This window comes from Cyanistes caeruleus, chromosome 21 (assembly GCF_971803275.1).
Source record: "Cyanistes caeruleus chromosome 21, bCyaCae1.hap1.1, whole genome shotgun sequence".
In the NCBI taxonomy this organism is placed as follows: domain Eukaryota; kingdom Metazoa; phylum Chordata; class Aves; order Passeriformes; family Paridae; genus Cyanistes; species Cyanistes caeruleus.
In genome coordinates this window covers 1721832-1737360 of record NC_141721.1, presented here as the reverse complement: position 1 = coordinate 1737360, position 15529 = coordinate 1721832, and the positions used below count along the sequence as shown (strand labels likewise).

Here is a 15529-nt window from a genome sequence, read left to right as displayed (position 1 = left end):
TTGCCTAGGGAGATTTATATTTGTGTTTGCTATCTGGGGTTTAAGAACTGCCCATGGTTTTTCTTTTAGGGTCCATTTTAAATGATGTTCTGGACAAACATCTTTCCCTGTTAACTCGGTTGGGTCCTGCTGAAGCATTGCCAAGGGGAGGAAGGGCAGCTCTCCAGCACTGCTCCTCTTCCTCAGCACCAGGGTGAGGAGTGGGGCACACCAGGGCATGGAAAGCTCCAGAACAACCAAACTCCTGGGAAGACCTGACAGTGAAACGAGCTCATCCAACTCCTGTGAGTGTGGGCAGCACAAATACCAATTTTATCCTTGGATCTTGCCCTTGCCTCCATTTCCCTCAGTGCTCTCTTCTATGATGTTACACAGATTTATTTTTTTTTCTTCCTCTTCATTGCTTTTGGGGTCTTTTTTCTTCTTCTTTGAATGAAAATTAAGGGGAAAAGGCTGAGCCTGCAGTCTGCTTTTTATACTGGAGCTGCATTTATCAGTTTTAATCTTCTTTCATAATTGTGAACAATTCTATATACAAAAATAGATAAAAACATGGGTCATTTCCTCTGACCAATGGTACCTGTGAAAACTCTTTGTTTTCTTCTAACTTTGGAGAAAAGGGTTAAGTGTGTAGGTAGCTGCTCTATGTAAAATTTTCCAGCCCTTTTGCACTTTGATTTGGAGCTTTGATGAAAGCTTTTCCTGCTCTGGACACTTGGAGCTTTAAATCTCCCTGTTCTTGGTCTCTGCTAGACCTCTGGGAGCTCACTGCAAGTAAAGGGATGGGACAGGAATTAGCCTTGGGATACTTTTGTAGCAGCAGAGTTTTAACTAAATGCTGGGCTGTGATGTTATACCCACTCAGGTCCACTGAATTCAGTATGTAAGGCTATCAGATATACCTGGGATTACTGCATGCTCTTAAATTACAATATCTGCCTTAAAGGTGGCTGTTTCTTTGGCTGTCTGGGGTTGTGTGCAGGGCCATGCAGGTCTGAACACACAGCCAGAACACAAATGCTGCCAGCTCAGAACAGGTGACCCTGTCCTCTGCCTTTGGCCTCGTAACAGTTCATTACATTGCCCAGCATTTCAGAGTGAGATTTATAGGTTGTCCAGGGATAATCATTTCAAGAAGAAAGATCAATGATATGCAAGTCAGTGGAAAGAAGAACAAGTTCCAGCATCTGCCTTGTTAGAAGACATCAAACATCTTCATAAACTATTTAAAGGTAGAAAAGATCATTAACCTTTGCTGGAGCAAATTACATTCAGAGTGGTCAATGGCATTTAATGTGAGTCAGGGTGACACCCCATTAGGGTGTGCAGGGATGTTAGTGCTTTGAAGTCATCCTCACCCTGGTTCTGTCTTGGAGGACACACTGGACAGGCAAAATGAACAACATGATGTGCCCTGACCCACCTCAGAAGGGCTCTCTGCCCTTGCCTGCAGCTGGACAGCAGCTGCATCGTTCTGCATCCACCTCAGACAAGCAGCCATGGATTCTTTTTCTACCTCCTTTAGTTAATTATTACTATTTTTAATATGATGTGAAAGCATCCCATTTTTCCTATGGGGGAAATCACAGCCCAGGTTGTTCCTTGCAGAGCCAGGAGAGGAACAGATTGTCCAGGCTTGGCTTGCTCCTTTGAAAGCACCTTGAGGAGCTGATGGCCCCATCCCTCTTTGAGCCACAGCTCCTCAGCAATACATCCCTTGGCTGCTTTTCTTTAAACACTGCAGTCATGCTGCTGTGATTTAAGTGTGATCTGTTGTTGATAATCTCAGTCCTGCCTCCTCTCCTCCCAGCCCCACTGATGCTGAATCAATGACATTTTTTCCAAGCTGCCTACATCTGGTGTTTTACTGATGGCTGTACGTGCCCCTCTCACTTTAATTACTTCTGCTGTGTCTAGCACTATATGCTCTGTAATGTTTCAGAGACTGCTTGCAATTAAAATAAAAAATAAGTGATACATTACAGGTTACAACCCAGCAGCTTTACACACTGAGCTGCCCAAGTGGCTCAAAGCAGGAGCAAAGCCTGGGACACAGGAAAGGCCAGGAGGAGTCCTGTCATTCTGGGTTCCTGAAAGGCATCATTTCCTGAACATTGCTTATTTTTCCAGTTCCTTTTCTCTTGAAAGAAGATGTCAACATAACTTTTCATCCCCTGGTTTCCAGGGGGCTCAGTGAAATCATTCTCCTCACTGGGGAAGGGCTGTGTTTGTACCAAGTGAGCTCAGCTGATGGTTGGGGCACTTCAGTTTTGTAACTGCTTTAACAGCAGGTTGGGAGGGACTAATCAGATGCAGTTTTGAGTATTCTGGCTTCAGATCAACAAAATGCTTAAGCATGTGCCTAATTTTAAGCACTGCAATGGTTTTGCCCATGAAAAAACAGGGACAAAATGTCATCCAGCCATCCTGCTGAGTAATCCTAACAGTTATTTCTCATTCTTGGTTTTTTTTTTTCCTCAGTGCTTCTTTGCCCCCACAAAATATTTTAGGCATTCTAGAAGTGAGAGCACAGAAAAGCTGAAATGAAACAGCTCATGCAGGGAAGCACAAGCAACGTGGGGAATTTTCATTTAGCAATCCAAGCAGCAGATTTTTGTTATTATAAATACTGGCTGAATTCACTTGTGAAAATATACAACAGTTAATTTGCATGTAAAGTGACAAATTAAAATCTAAAATTCCCCATTTTGTTCTCTGAGTGGAATATAACATGGCAAGCTTTGAAAAACGCCTGAGCTCTGCTCCAGTGGCACCCCCAGCCTGGTGGTGCTGCAGCATCCCATTGAACCTGAGTGTGACAGAGTGTATCAGCACATGGAAACAAACTCCACCCAAATCCTCAGAGGTGTTGTGCCTGAAACTCATCTCAGCTGGGTGGTTTTTAGCCCCTGGTCCCTCAAAACCGAAAACTGGGTTGAACTACAGCCACTCCTTGCATGAAGATCAGAAAAGTGCCCTTTATCAGTAAGGGATACAAGTATCTGTCAATCCCTTGTGGTGGGACACCACAGGAGTGGCTGCATTCTGTTTTGGCTAAAGGCAGAACCTGTCTGAGCAGGGGCTGGGTGTTCAAAGCAAAGGGCACATGCAGCAGCCCAGTTTTACCTTTCCAGTGGCAAGGAGAGGGTTAAACACAAGCTGATCCAGAGGTTTTGTCAAGCCTGCAGCCTTTCCCTTTATCTGATTTTGTGAATTGGAAAGGGCATAGTGGCACAGGGTGTTCAACCCAGGCATGAGTTGGTGCTATCTGCATTTTGTGGTAGCTGAAGGGAAGCCAAGGAAACTCAACAACTCCTCCCTGCTTATGGTGTGTGTTGGCATTTCACTGGGAAGGACATCTCACCTGGGCTGTAGAACTTCCCCTGGTCATTGCCACCCTCACTACCAACCTCCCAATTGTTGCAGTGTCAGAGAATCCTCTCATGCTGCAGCAGAAAAACAGCCAGAACGTGGGTAATGCTCATACCTGCACCAGCCTGCTTTTTGCCCTGGAACCATCTCTCTTTTCTGCCCCCTTGTTTTTTACCTGCTGTGTTGAGGCTCTGTAGAATTCCCCATCTCTCTTTTCTGCCCCCTTGTTTTTTCTCCTGCTGTGTGGAGGCTCTGTAGAATTCCCCATCTCTCTTTTCTGCCCCCTTGTTTTTTACCTGCTGTGTGGAGGCTCTGTAGAATTCCCCATCTCTCTTTTCTGCCCCCTTGTTTTTTACCTGCTGTGTGGAGGCTCTGTAGAATTCCCATCTCTCTTTTCTGCCCCCTTGTTTTTCTCCTGCTGTGTTGAGGCTCTGTAGAATTCCCCATCTCTCTTTTCTGCCCCCTTGTTTTTTACCTGCTGTGTTGAGGCTCTGTAGAATTCCCCATCATTGCTGGAGCAGCTCAGCTCCCACTGTGGCAGGTTCAGGGCATGGGTAGGTGCCACTGTTCATCTGTTACACTGGCAAACAGCATCAGCCCAGCTGACACTCGCATCCGTGAGCGCTTTCCTCTCTAGGAATTCACTTAATCTTTTCTGACACGATTTTGGTGTTTAAAGACACAAAAGGCACCGGTTTGTTCCCATTCCCAGACACTGATGTAGAGACCTGGAGAATTCAAGTGTTGATGAACTCTTTTGTTGTAAATGATTGCAGTAGAATGTAACAGAGAGTGGTTTTAACAAGGCTAAATGAAACCTAAGTTTTCTGAGTGATGCTGATGTCTTTTCTTAAGGGACATCAGTGGCAGCTGCTTGCTGCCCTCCAAGGCAAGCTGAACTTCTCACAGTGGCAGAAAACACAAGTGAGGTCTCTGCTGAACTAAAATCTGCTTTCTCTGGCCTGAGCTCCTTCTCCTGATCCCTGGCCCACTGAATCCAGTAGAAAATATTGCCATGACACGGGATGGGGTGTCCTGAATTTCCCCTGGAGGAAAGGAGGCAGGCAGGACCTGGCTGTGGCACAAACTGCAGGGGCTCCTGGTGGTCCCCACACCCCTGGCAGCGCTGCTGGCTGCAGCCCCACTCGAATTAGCCCTGATTGAAACTGCTGCCGAGGTGCTGGGAGATGTTATTAACCTCCAGCAGCCTTGCTGCAGCGCGTGTGGATGATAGAAAAGGCCGGGATAAAGCTGTGTTAATCAGGGATATTCAGAGAGCTAACACATCCCTCCCAGCGTGGGTGGGGATGTTGGATGTGTTACCCTCTGAGGTTCATAGAACAGCAGCAGTGGCAACGTGCTGCTCCTGCTTTGCTGAGAGGCTGTGGATTTAATTTCTGCTCCTAAGTAGTGCTATTTGCAAATCCGTGGAGGGTACAGAGCAGATTTCTAGGACATGGACTTGTATATATTCATCCTTTTATCTGACACTCTTGACCTTGGGGTATAATGTATGCTTGTGTACCTTTGTAGAGTGCCCTTTGCTAGACAAGTGAGGCGAGAAGAGGAGCCAAAGGTTGTGGTACTGATCTGGATTTGGGAAGACACAGGTTTAATTCCCTATCCTTATGCAGTCTCCTTGTGACAAAATCCAGCATAATAAAAACCTTCAGGAGGTGAGGTTCAGCAAGAGTGACACAGAAACTGCAAAAGATAAAAAAAAAAAGCATTTGTTAAAAGGTAGAAAACATCCTAAGGCCCTTGGTTCTTAATGGCCAAGTGTTGTGTCTTGCCTGGAGGTCTGAGACCTTGTGTGTGTGTGCTCTGCTCAGCTGCAAACAGCTGGAATAATGAAGATGGACAATTCTGGCTCTCTGGATCAAACAGTGATGGTTGTGACTGCAAATTAATAGAAGAGAAGGAAAGTAAGAACATAAAAGGCAGTTTTTCAAGCCCTGGCTGCCAGGATCTCTTCACAGGGCAAAGGTGGGTCAGGCAGGGCAGCTGCCTGATAAATCCTCCTGAGGTGTCTCTGTTTCCACCCTGTTGCAGAGGAGTTCATGTGATGGCTGCAGCCAGAACGTGGTGGGAGCCCTGAGCAGACAAGTCCTGGGAATTCATTAATTTACTTATTTTCCCGAACTGCAGAGACTCTTTAAAAGACTTTCCTAATGTGACTGTAATAATTTCTACCTGCAGACAGATCTGACTTAAGTTTCAAGGCTGATCTCCTCCTCAGGGGTGGCAGAAGGATTATTTTAATGACACAAGTAGGCAGCAGATTAGATGTATTTGTTATAAATCTGTTATAAATACAGCTGAGATGTCCTGGGCTTTTTTTTGTTTATCTCTGAGAGGAGCCAAGGCTGAGAGTCAAGCAGTCTGAAGTTATTGTTTGGGGAACATTATGTTCACAGCAGTTCCTCAGGTCTCCTGTGCCCTCTGAAGAAATTCCAGGAGTTTCTCTGGGGAGTATTTGCTTTCTGCACTGCCCAGGGTGCAGCCACCCTTGTGGTGTGAGTGGTGGGATCCAGCCACAGGAGGGGGACAAAGATGCACTTGGTGAGAAAGTTTTATCGTGACAGAGATTTAAGCTGACCTCCCTCTGGCAGAGGAGACCTCTGACCTCCCTGCTGCAGGGAGAGGATCAGAGCACACCCCTTCCACTCCTGTGGATTTCAGTCCTGCCACCTACACACATCAGATCCTGAGGGTAGGGGCTGTGCTGGCTGCTGTGCAAAGGTGTTTTTGACCACGTTATCATTGCAGGGAGTGAGATGTAACCCAGCAGACACTGGGAAATGGTTGCAGAGGGAGGTTTTTTTCCAGTGGGAGATGCTCACCCTGCCCTTGGTGTTGGCAGGCAGGGAGGCTCCTGTGTCTCCCTGAGCCTCCCCATGTGCAGTGGCTGCCTCAGCCCTCGGTGGGGGCTGCTCCATCCCCCCTGCAATGTCCAGTGTGGGGTGGTGACCATCAAAACACACACCTGGGATTCCCAGTGTGAGACAGCAAACCCTGCCCAGCCTGGGAGGGGTTCCCAGCAAACCCTGCCCAGCCTGGGAGGGATTCCCAGCAAACCCTGCCCAGCCTGGGAGGCCTTGGCTGGAAGATGCTCATGGAAAACCCCTTTGCCAGAGGCAGCAGGAGCAGCTGGGGCTGGAGATGGAGCTCACTTAGCAGGAGGGAGAGCAGGTGGCCGAGCAGCAGGGAGGAGGACTTGCCAACCACACACATCACCAGGAGCCTGAAAGGAAACAATTTGTTTAACTAGTTTGCCAAATAATATCTATATTATGAATGCACCAAACGTTGCTTATTCCTCCTCGCTGGAGGGTTCTTGCTTCCAGGATGGAGCTGTTGTTTCCTCCAGGGAAAGGTTGGGAAATGCTGCTGCAGTCCCAGTGGGTCTTTGTTGCAGGTGAGTGAAGGTGGAAGGAGGGTTTGTGCTCCAGCTTTCCCTGGGGCGAGTTTGCTCAGTGTGTTCAAGAGCCTTCCTTCACCTGCTGTCAGCTCTGGGTTCACAGCTGTTGATCCCAGTTTTGGGGAGCTCCAGGGTGCATGGCAAAAAGTGCTGCATCACACCTCATCCCTGGCTCCTAGTGGAGCCTGGTGTTCTCCTAACCAGCCTAAAAGATGGAGTTTCAAGTGCTCACAATCCACAACTAAGGCCAGCTTTTTCCAAGAGCCAGGTTAGGATCCAAATTCCTGTTTTTTTTGTCTGGAGCTGTTCAATAAAGCTGTTCAGAGCCATGCTCAAAGCTTTGTAGCTAATAAATAATGACAGGGGAGCTGTTTGAACTGAGGCCTCACTACATCAGAGGAGCAGGGAACATCCAGAAAGCAGCAGAGGAAGGGTGACAATAAGTGTGCAAAGGAGTGTGCAAGGGCTGCAGACTGTTCAGTGTCACACTAAATGAGCACTGCACTCCTAATCCTCCATAAAACTGAACAGGGAAGTGTCCAAAAGCTGGAAATGTTCAAGCTGTGACCAAATTCCCTGATTTTCCCTAAGTGACAGAGTCTGAAAGGAAAATTGATGAGGAGATGGATGTGACATATGACTTACCAGGGCATTAATGGAACTCCAGAAAACATTCATAGCAGCATAAGAAAAATAAACACAGTGGAAAGGTATTTATGGATCTACACCGACTTAAATGGTCACCAAAACAATTTCTTTTTCTGTCTCCCACAGAAACAAAAAATAAAAGTAGGGAATGTAATTAAAACACAAACTTCAGCACTGCCTGTTGCCTGGCATTTACAGCCTTTATGGAGCTTGCAAAGCACAGCATGTGCTGGATGTAGGCAGTGCCACACAAACACACTTGCTGATCTTTGCAAGAGCTGAGGTGCTTTTCCTGCTCTGTCAGAAGGCTTTTGGGGTTGGTGGTTGGCAGGAGAGGAAGGCAGAGAGAAGGGCTGGAGGGTTTGGAAGTGGCATAACCAGGCAGGCAGCCTTCCCCTCTGCTCCCAGTCGTACTTTCCCATCATGACTGCAGAAATATTTTCCTCTAGTGCTTCAGCTTCACTTAACTCTGCCTTTGATCAGTGTTTATAGTAATGGAGCTTGGTATAAGCTCTAATATCCCTAAATGCTGTAAATATATATCTATAAACACTAAACAAAACATTCCCTATATAATAAACAGAGACCAGAACTGTGAATAAGGGCCCCAGACAAGACAGATGCACAGCAACAATTCTCAAGGACTTTGAAGTTAAAAGCCTGGCTGTGTAAATGTAAGAGCTTTTCTAAGTCAAACTAAAAGTCTCATTAACGCAAAAGTTTCATGATCAGAAACCTGACTAGTTCAATGAGACTCCCCAAGGACACGAGTATTTAGCACACTTTCTAATTAAAAGGAGAGAATTATGGTACAGCAGTTAAAATATGGTTTATTCTCATCCAGGAAATATTCAGGAGATTGTGTGTGAAATAGGACAAGGAAAACCAAGGTGCACCCAGGGCTGAGAGCCTCCTGTGCCCTGGGGTGCTGCAGAAAGGTCACCTTTACTGCACTCCCCTCCAGACCTGAGCTGCAAGGGGTAATTAAAAAGTGAGAAAGCAGGTGGAGCCAATTGGTGACAGGAGCTGAGCTGCAGGTGTTTGTGGAATTATCCAGGTTTATCCTGGGTGTTCCCCCCATCCTGTCTCAGATGCCTTCCATGCCCCCTCCAAGCTCCTGCATTTCTCTCTACACAACAACCAGGGCAAGTAAAACTGTGTGGAATTTTGTTATTCTTTTCTAGCAGTATTATTATCTTAATGAGCAGTTTATTCATGGTTGTCTCTGCTCTGGTTTATCAGTCTGTGCTGCCATTTGTGTGAGAGCAGCGAATTGCATTGAGTCTGTCTGGCTTCAGCTTACACTGGGGGCAACCAGAGAGCTGACCAGCTTTATGATCTCAGTGGAATTGGCACAATTAGGGGTTTTTGAACATGTAGAAGCTGCCTAGATGGTATGAAAGGTGTTTTTGCAGTGTATTCCCTTTGAGTTTGGCAGGGAACAGGTTTTTTGGCTATCAGTTCGCCTGGGTCTCTTAATGAACAGCTGTTCCTCATTGGCAGCCACCAGTTTCTTGTGGATTATTTCAGGAACAGCAAGAGACAGCAGCAATCATTTCTGTTACCCTTGACTAAAGGCTGCCTGTCAAAATGTTTCTTCAATCTCTGTAGTGAGGATTGGGGTGTTTTTTCCCAGCTCATGCGAAGTTGGGTGATTTCAAAGGATTTCCCAGTCTGCTTCAGGATTCCTCCAAAAAGTCTGAATTGTGAAGTTTGTGACCAAAGAAAAGAAATGTCTGTCAGATCAACAGCTACCTTTTCTTCAAGTGAGTCAAAATGCTGTATCTGCCCTTTGACATCCTTCAAACAGCTTCTTTTTTTGGTCTAAAATGAAGGAGACAATGTTTTTAAAAATACTAATTCAATGCCAAAATTAGGAAGTCAGAGAGTTTAATTTTGAAAACACAGAACAAAGAGTTTTCCACAGCTTTGAAACTCTTGAGACCTATTAAGTGAATTTTTTATCAGACCAGGCTTTTCTAGAGTTAACTTTGCAAGAATGACAGACTATGAGCATCTTTCATTTAAAACTGCTTTTAAATGGTAGTGATGCAAAAGCAGAGCTATTTTGGGAAGGTCCCCTCTGTGAGAGCTGCTGCTGAAATTAGTAACTCCTGGTGCCTGCCATGTGTTTGTACTTTTAATATAGGTAACCCTGAGCCAAGGTTGGAGACTCATGTCCCACTTTGTTTCTAACTAGTGAGTGTTGCAATTTGCCCTTTTCTCCTTAGTCCAGGTCAGTAATTGTGCTGAGAAGGGAGGAAGAAAACAGATTCCACAGGAGTGGGGGAGATGTGAGCACTAGAGACACCCCCCTGGCAGGCTCATCTGGCAGGGAGGGAAGAAGGCAAGGGCTCAGCTGGATCAGTCTAGAAGCTTCCTCAGGATTTCTTGGGGTAAATAATGGCATGTTTTTAGCAGCATTTCCACCTCTGATGCTGAGGAAGGTGTTTGCACCATGCCTGGTCGGTGCTGTCAGGAGTTTCTCCACTGGAGTCCTCCCCACCCTGGGTAATTCTCTGGGAAGGATCAGAGGTGTTTGGGATGTTGAGGCTCCTGATACATCTGGTTTTCATTTGATCCCTTAAAAGCTCCTGAATGCCTTCAGCAGCCAGGATCAGCCTCCTTCTCAAATCTCTTTCTCCTTTGCTTTGCCCCAGTATGCTCTACCTCAGACTAAGACAGTTTTCTTTCTGCTAGCTTTTTCACAATATATATGAAAATGCCAACATAATTAAATAAAGCAGGGGTGAAACCCTCTAAAGAACAATTATCTTTTGTTTGAAATAGTCCTGGCAGAAATATTGGATAACTGACATGTAATTAGTACATTGAGCCCTGCTGCAGTGTTAAATACAATGCATTAGGGCTCCTAACTCTGACTTCTCCAGGATTCCAATTGACCAACGATAGCAAATTTGTGAACTGGCTTTATACATTTGCACACTGTTAGTCCAGTGATTTTAAATGCTGTTTCAAGCCTACTCTCCCAGTCTCCACTTTGCTTGTCAGGCTCTTCTCCTCCCCATCCAGAAATCTTCACCTTTAAATGGCTTTTCTCTGCCATCTGTGTGATCAGGGAGACAGAGTAGTGCTGGAGATTAGCCCCAAACCAGACTGAAGCAGGACTGGGTTAATTGCATGACTCCCAGTGGATGAATTCCTTAGGGTCAGACCTTAAAAAGTACCTGGCCCCCCATAATGACAGATAGAGTGATTCCACAATACTTGCACATCCAACCCTCCTTGATTCCAGCTGTCTTAGGTGCCTGAACACATCAGAAGTTGCCTGAAAAGATAGAGGCTTGAACCCAGGATGAAGTCAACAGGAAGATGGAAGGAAACCAGTGGTTTCTGAGGTGTTTGTTGGACACAGAGCCTGCACACAGGGCTCAGGTGCAGAGGCAGAAGCTGTCAGGCCTGGCAGGATCAGTGCTGGAGGAGCTGGCAGCTTCAAAAGGAAAAGATCTGCCAAAAGGGAACATGGCCCTAGAAGCTGTTTGTTCTTCTAACAGCAGCTTGAGTTGGCTTTTATGTTTCCAAATGTGTGCATGTGCACCTCCCCACTGATTCAGAGCAGCTGAGATGCCAAGAGACCAGGAGGATGACTCCTGGGGAAAAAATAATAATTGCTGATAGAAAAAGAAATCTCATACTTAGATATCTGGAGTAAATTTTATCAAGCTGTGCATGACAGGTATCAGCCATGTTATGCAATTCAGTACTGGGAAGTGCACGAGGGCTGCAATGAGAAGGGACTTGTGTGAGAGCTGATGTAAAACTGTTTATACAAAAACTGCTTTAGCATTTCTGTGAGTACTTTATCTTGAGAGTGCCCCATGTAAATATTTTCAGAGGTAAAAGATGATGTGAATCTGCAGGGTATTAAAATCTGGAGGGCAGGACTAGTGTGAAAGCAGGTTTTATAGGGAAGCTGCTCCTCAGGGACAGTGGAGAGGCTTGGGGCATGCTGCTCCCCTGGCTGTGAGCAGAGCTCAAGGCACAAACCTGCCAGCAGTCGGGCTCCTTGTGCTCCCTTCCAGCTTCCCTGCAGATCCAGATTTGTTTCTTGTGACAAATGTTGAATGACTCCTCATGGGAGAGCTGTTGTGTTTGGTTTGGGCTGTCACTGGTCCTCCCTTGAGCATCATCCTAGGGGGATGTCAGAGGAGATGGGGATTTGATGCTGCAGTTTTTCCCATCCTAAGTGGTTTGCCATTGCTGGAGTGGGTGGTGTGTTCACTCCTGGGATAGAATTTGCTAGAAACACGTGTGGTGACCTTCTAAGGGGAGCTGTGTGACCCCCACAAGCTGTCCTATAGTGCAGGGGTTTATAACAGGAGGGTCTGGGCAGTGCAGAATCTGAAATCCCCAAGGAAACCTGGGCAGCTCCCCCTGCTCAGCACAGGGACAAGGACAGGACCTGGAAGGAAGAGCAGAGAGCTGGGAGAGGGTGCAGCCAGACCTCTGGGGGCTGTAGCAGAGCACAGACCTGCAGGGGACAGAAAACACCTACCAGGAGGTGTCACAGCAGAGATTTTGTCATCAGAAAACCTAGGAGAGATGGGGAGCACTCCTAGCAGCAGAGGACTAATTAAACAATTAATTACTACACAGAAAGGTGAAGTCAATGGTTGAACAAAGTCAAATATTGGTGGCAGTAATTCCGTAGTGCCTTCTCCACCTGCCGAGCACAAGGTGACAGCAGTGCAGGATATTACAGGAAATAATCAAGTCCTACAGACAAAAACAAGTTTATTTTGTGGCTGAGGGCCACCTCTGTGTCTTCTCTTCAAGAAAGAGTCACCTGTGCTCCACGACCTCCACCAGTGGACAGAAGGTGGGGTTACTGTGCCGTGGCTCCAGGTGGAAGCTGGATGCCACCCCCTGCTCCACTTCAGGACAATTCCATGTGTGGACAAGGAATTCCAGGCAGGAGATCCCCGGCTGAGCCTCCACGTGAGCAGCTGGAACATCTCCTGGGCTCTCTTTGGGCCTCTGATGTGCGAACACAGATCCAGCTCTTCCAAGCCCTTAACAGCGTGGATGAAAATACACATTTCTGCCCTTGAAGAAGTGGAATCAGAGCAGTCTGTGATAGGGGAGCGTGGCATGGATGAAAGAAGAATGTGAAGGACTTTGAACATGTAAGAGAATGTGAACAGTGGCGATCCCAGAAGGGAAATTCTTCAGGGAATTAGAGGGAAAATAGATGTTAGGGAGGCAGGATTAAAACTGTTTGAAGCCAGAGGGGGGAAGCTGGATCTGAGTTTTGATCATGAAAAGGCTGAGAGGAGGGAGAGTAATCTGAAATCAAAGCACAGATGGAAATCAAACCTGAACATTAAACAACCTGCAAATCTCTCTCTGGAAGAGATGAGATCCAGGGACCCAATAAAGTGAGGTGAAGGGTTTTCTTAGATCCTTGCAGAGTGACAGCCTGGAAAAGGGTCCAAAACTCCCCTGGCCTGGCAGGAAAGGGGAGAAGGAGAGTGCTTGTCATGACTGAGAAGGAAGGAAGAACCAGCAGGGCTACACCCATACCCCCACCCAGTAAACACAGCTTTAACTTGCCATTTCCACCAGCAATCGTGTTTTCTCTCCTCTTAAGTGTCTGTTTCTGGCACTGTCCAAAGGGCTGAACTGTTTCTGTGTCTGCTGAGGCCCTCAGATGATGGCCCTGAGTGGGGCTGGCTGGGAGCCAGAGGGAAAACCACGGCTTCTGCAGGCAGATCCCTCCTTAAGCTGCTGCTGAGCCCTGTGCATGCGTGTGTGAAGTGTCCTGCCAAGCTGATGGGCTGGAGCTGCAGAATTAACAATGTTGACTCAGGCCTGAAGACTTTAGAAGAAATTTATATCAACAGATTTTAGAGATCTTAAAATATACAGCTTGAGTAGCCTTAGGTTTCTCAGGCAGCTGCCAAGTCAAACTGAATAATAAAATAAAACTGAATAATAAAGTGGTGATCACACAGAGTAAGATCAAGATAGGGCCAAGCAGAGGCACCTCCAGTAATTACTGGGTTGGGAGCAGCCTCCTGACAAGCCTCGAGTTTCTGCTGACACGCTGGGAACCAAAAACAGCAACAGAATAATTCCTCCAAGTGAGAACAGCTCTTCCCTCGCCTCCAGATTCATTCCCTGTTTATTCCTTTTGCTCTTTCCTGTCAGCAGGACCCGGCCAGGGGAGGTGCCAGGCAGGGCAGGTGAGGCCAGTGGGAGATGCTGCTGGTCCAGGAGGAGGAGGATGAGGATGAGGATGAAGGCTGGAGTGACCCAGGACCTGCCTGTGGGCAGGGGGCTGTCACAGGAGGAACAGAGAGGATGATGCTGATGGAGACATGAACCTGGCACCAAAAAAGCACCAATTTCTGTTCTTGGGCTGCTGCCCACACCTGGGACAGGTGTGTCCTCCTGCCCTCTCCCCAAGGGCTGCCAGGGCACTTCCAGGAGCTTTTTTGAGGAATTCTTTTTGGAGTGTCCCTCGTAGAGCCCAGCCCTGGGTACAGGAATGGATCATCCTTTCTCTGCTTTTTATTATTTACTTGAAGTCTGGAAAAGATCAATATTAAAAGCCAAGTGAGGGGTTTAAAAAAAAAAAATGAATGGCCTTGAGATGCTAGTTTTTCATTATTTACATTGCAATTGTGCCTCAAAGCTGTAAAAAGCCCAACTAGGAACCCTCCATTTGCTCTAAAGATACATGTTTTGTTTGGGGGTTTAGAGGGGGCACATTTAGAGGTTTTTTGAGGGAAAGATTTCATTTTTTGATAAAAGCATCCTGAAAAAAATGAAGCTATTGAGGAAGGGGAACCAATTTTTGTTCCTTTTTGGTGACATTTTTCATGAGATAAAATGTAATTCCTGAGAAGCTCTAACTTTGGTCCTTTTTCATCCTTAAAAGGTTTTTTCTCTCTCTAGACTCGTGGCATCCATTTCCCATTGTCCTATCAGAGTGCCTGGGCAAATATATCTTTCTATTTTGGTATTGTCAAGGGGTAAGGTTTGAAGAGAAAGGTAATATCTTTTCTTAGAGGGACTGATAGAACTGGGAAAAAAGTGACTTATTTTTGGGCAGAGAAGCCTTGTCTGACTCTTTTGTTTATAAATTACCCTTCTGTTCTCCCAGAGACCTTCCTGGCTCTGCACTGAACTCTTTTAACTCTCGCATAGACACTCAAAAAGCACAGTCATCATTTATCTTTACTGATCCTGCAATCTCCTCCTCACCTCTGCTTTCTCTCCTCCTTCAGCTACTCACTCTTCTCTGTTTTGCAATCTTCTCAAGTGGCATCTGCAGCTGATATTTTATTACTGGTGTGTGCCTTTTCCTAATCCTCCATTATTTGGGGCATATCCTTTGTTATCTGTGCCAGACTTTCTGTGCCCTGGGGATATTTATCACTAATTGATTCACATAAATGGGAAGGTAAACATTCATTTCTCTTAGAATACACATTTTACTTGCAGCAGGACAGTCCCTGGAGCTTTTATTCTGTCTTTCTTTCCTTTGTGGCGTTGTGCCTGGCTGGTTGGAGCTAAAGTGGAATAAAGGTGATGTCTGCATCAGGATTTGCAGTATGTTCAGGATTTGTGTTTGTGCCTTTGTGGCTCACAAGTCACAGCTTCCACAGAAGTCAGGGATGTATTTCCACCCTTCTGTGGGGAAAACATCCCCTGCAAGCCCTCAGAAGGGGAGAGAGGCTGGCTGGGGCTCGGGGAGAACATTGGTTCTGTTCAACATTGCCATTAACAACCTGGATGATGGAAATGACACTTGTGAAACTTAGAGGTGGCACCGAGCTAGGAGGGACTGTAAATGTATTGGACATGAATTCATTGTCCAGTGTGAACACAAGAATGAGTTCAAAGGAGTTCCACAAACTGCAGAAATCGTTTGGGGGAGGAAAAAAAAAATAGAATTAGAGACAAATGCAAGGCACAAAACTTGGAATAATCAGTGCAGGGTATGAGGAAGAGGCAGAGGTTCTGCAGAGGGGGAACTGGTGAGTAGAGGAAAATAAAGGCTGGACAAGGAGTTCACCAAGTCTCAGTGTCACCTTGGTGGGAAGAAAGGGCAAGTACAGG

The 15529-nt window shown here is 46.3% G+C and overlaps 2 long non-coding RNA genes across 2 annotated transcripts in view; both read left to right on the top strand.

Annotated features, from left to right (window-relative positions):
- The window catches only part of LOC111937639 (uncharacterized), an 86087-nt gene extending 84106 nt beyond the window's left edge, over positions 1-1981 (top strand). The window contains exon 4 of the long non-coding RNA XR_002868692.2: positions 70-1981. This is a non-coding gene — a long non-coding RNA (uncharacterized LOC111937639). The remainder of the gene's footprint in view (positions 1-69) is intronic.
- A 7624-nt stretch (positions 1982-9605) lies between these two features.
- LOC147649594 (uncharacterized) lies at positions 9606-14128 on the top strand. The gene is made up of 2 exons (XR_015278347.1): positions 9606-9837; positions 10698-14128. It is a non-coding gene; the product is annotated as an uncharacterized LOC147649594 (long non-coding RNA).
- Positions 14129-15529: the final 1401 nt, after the last annotated feature.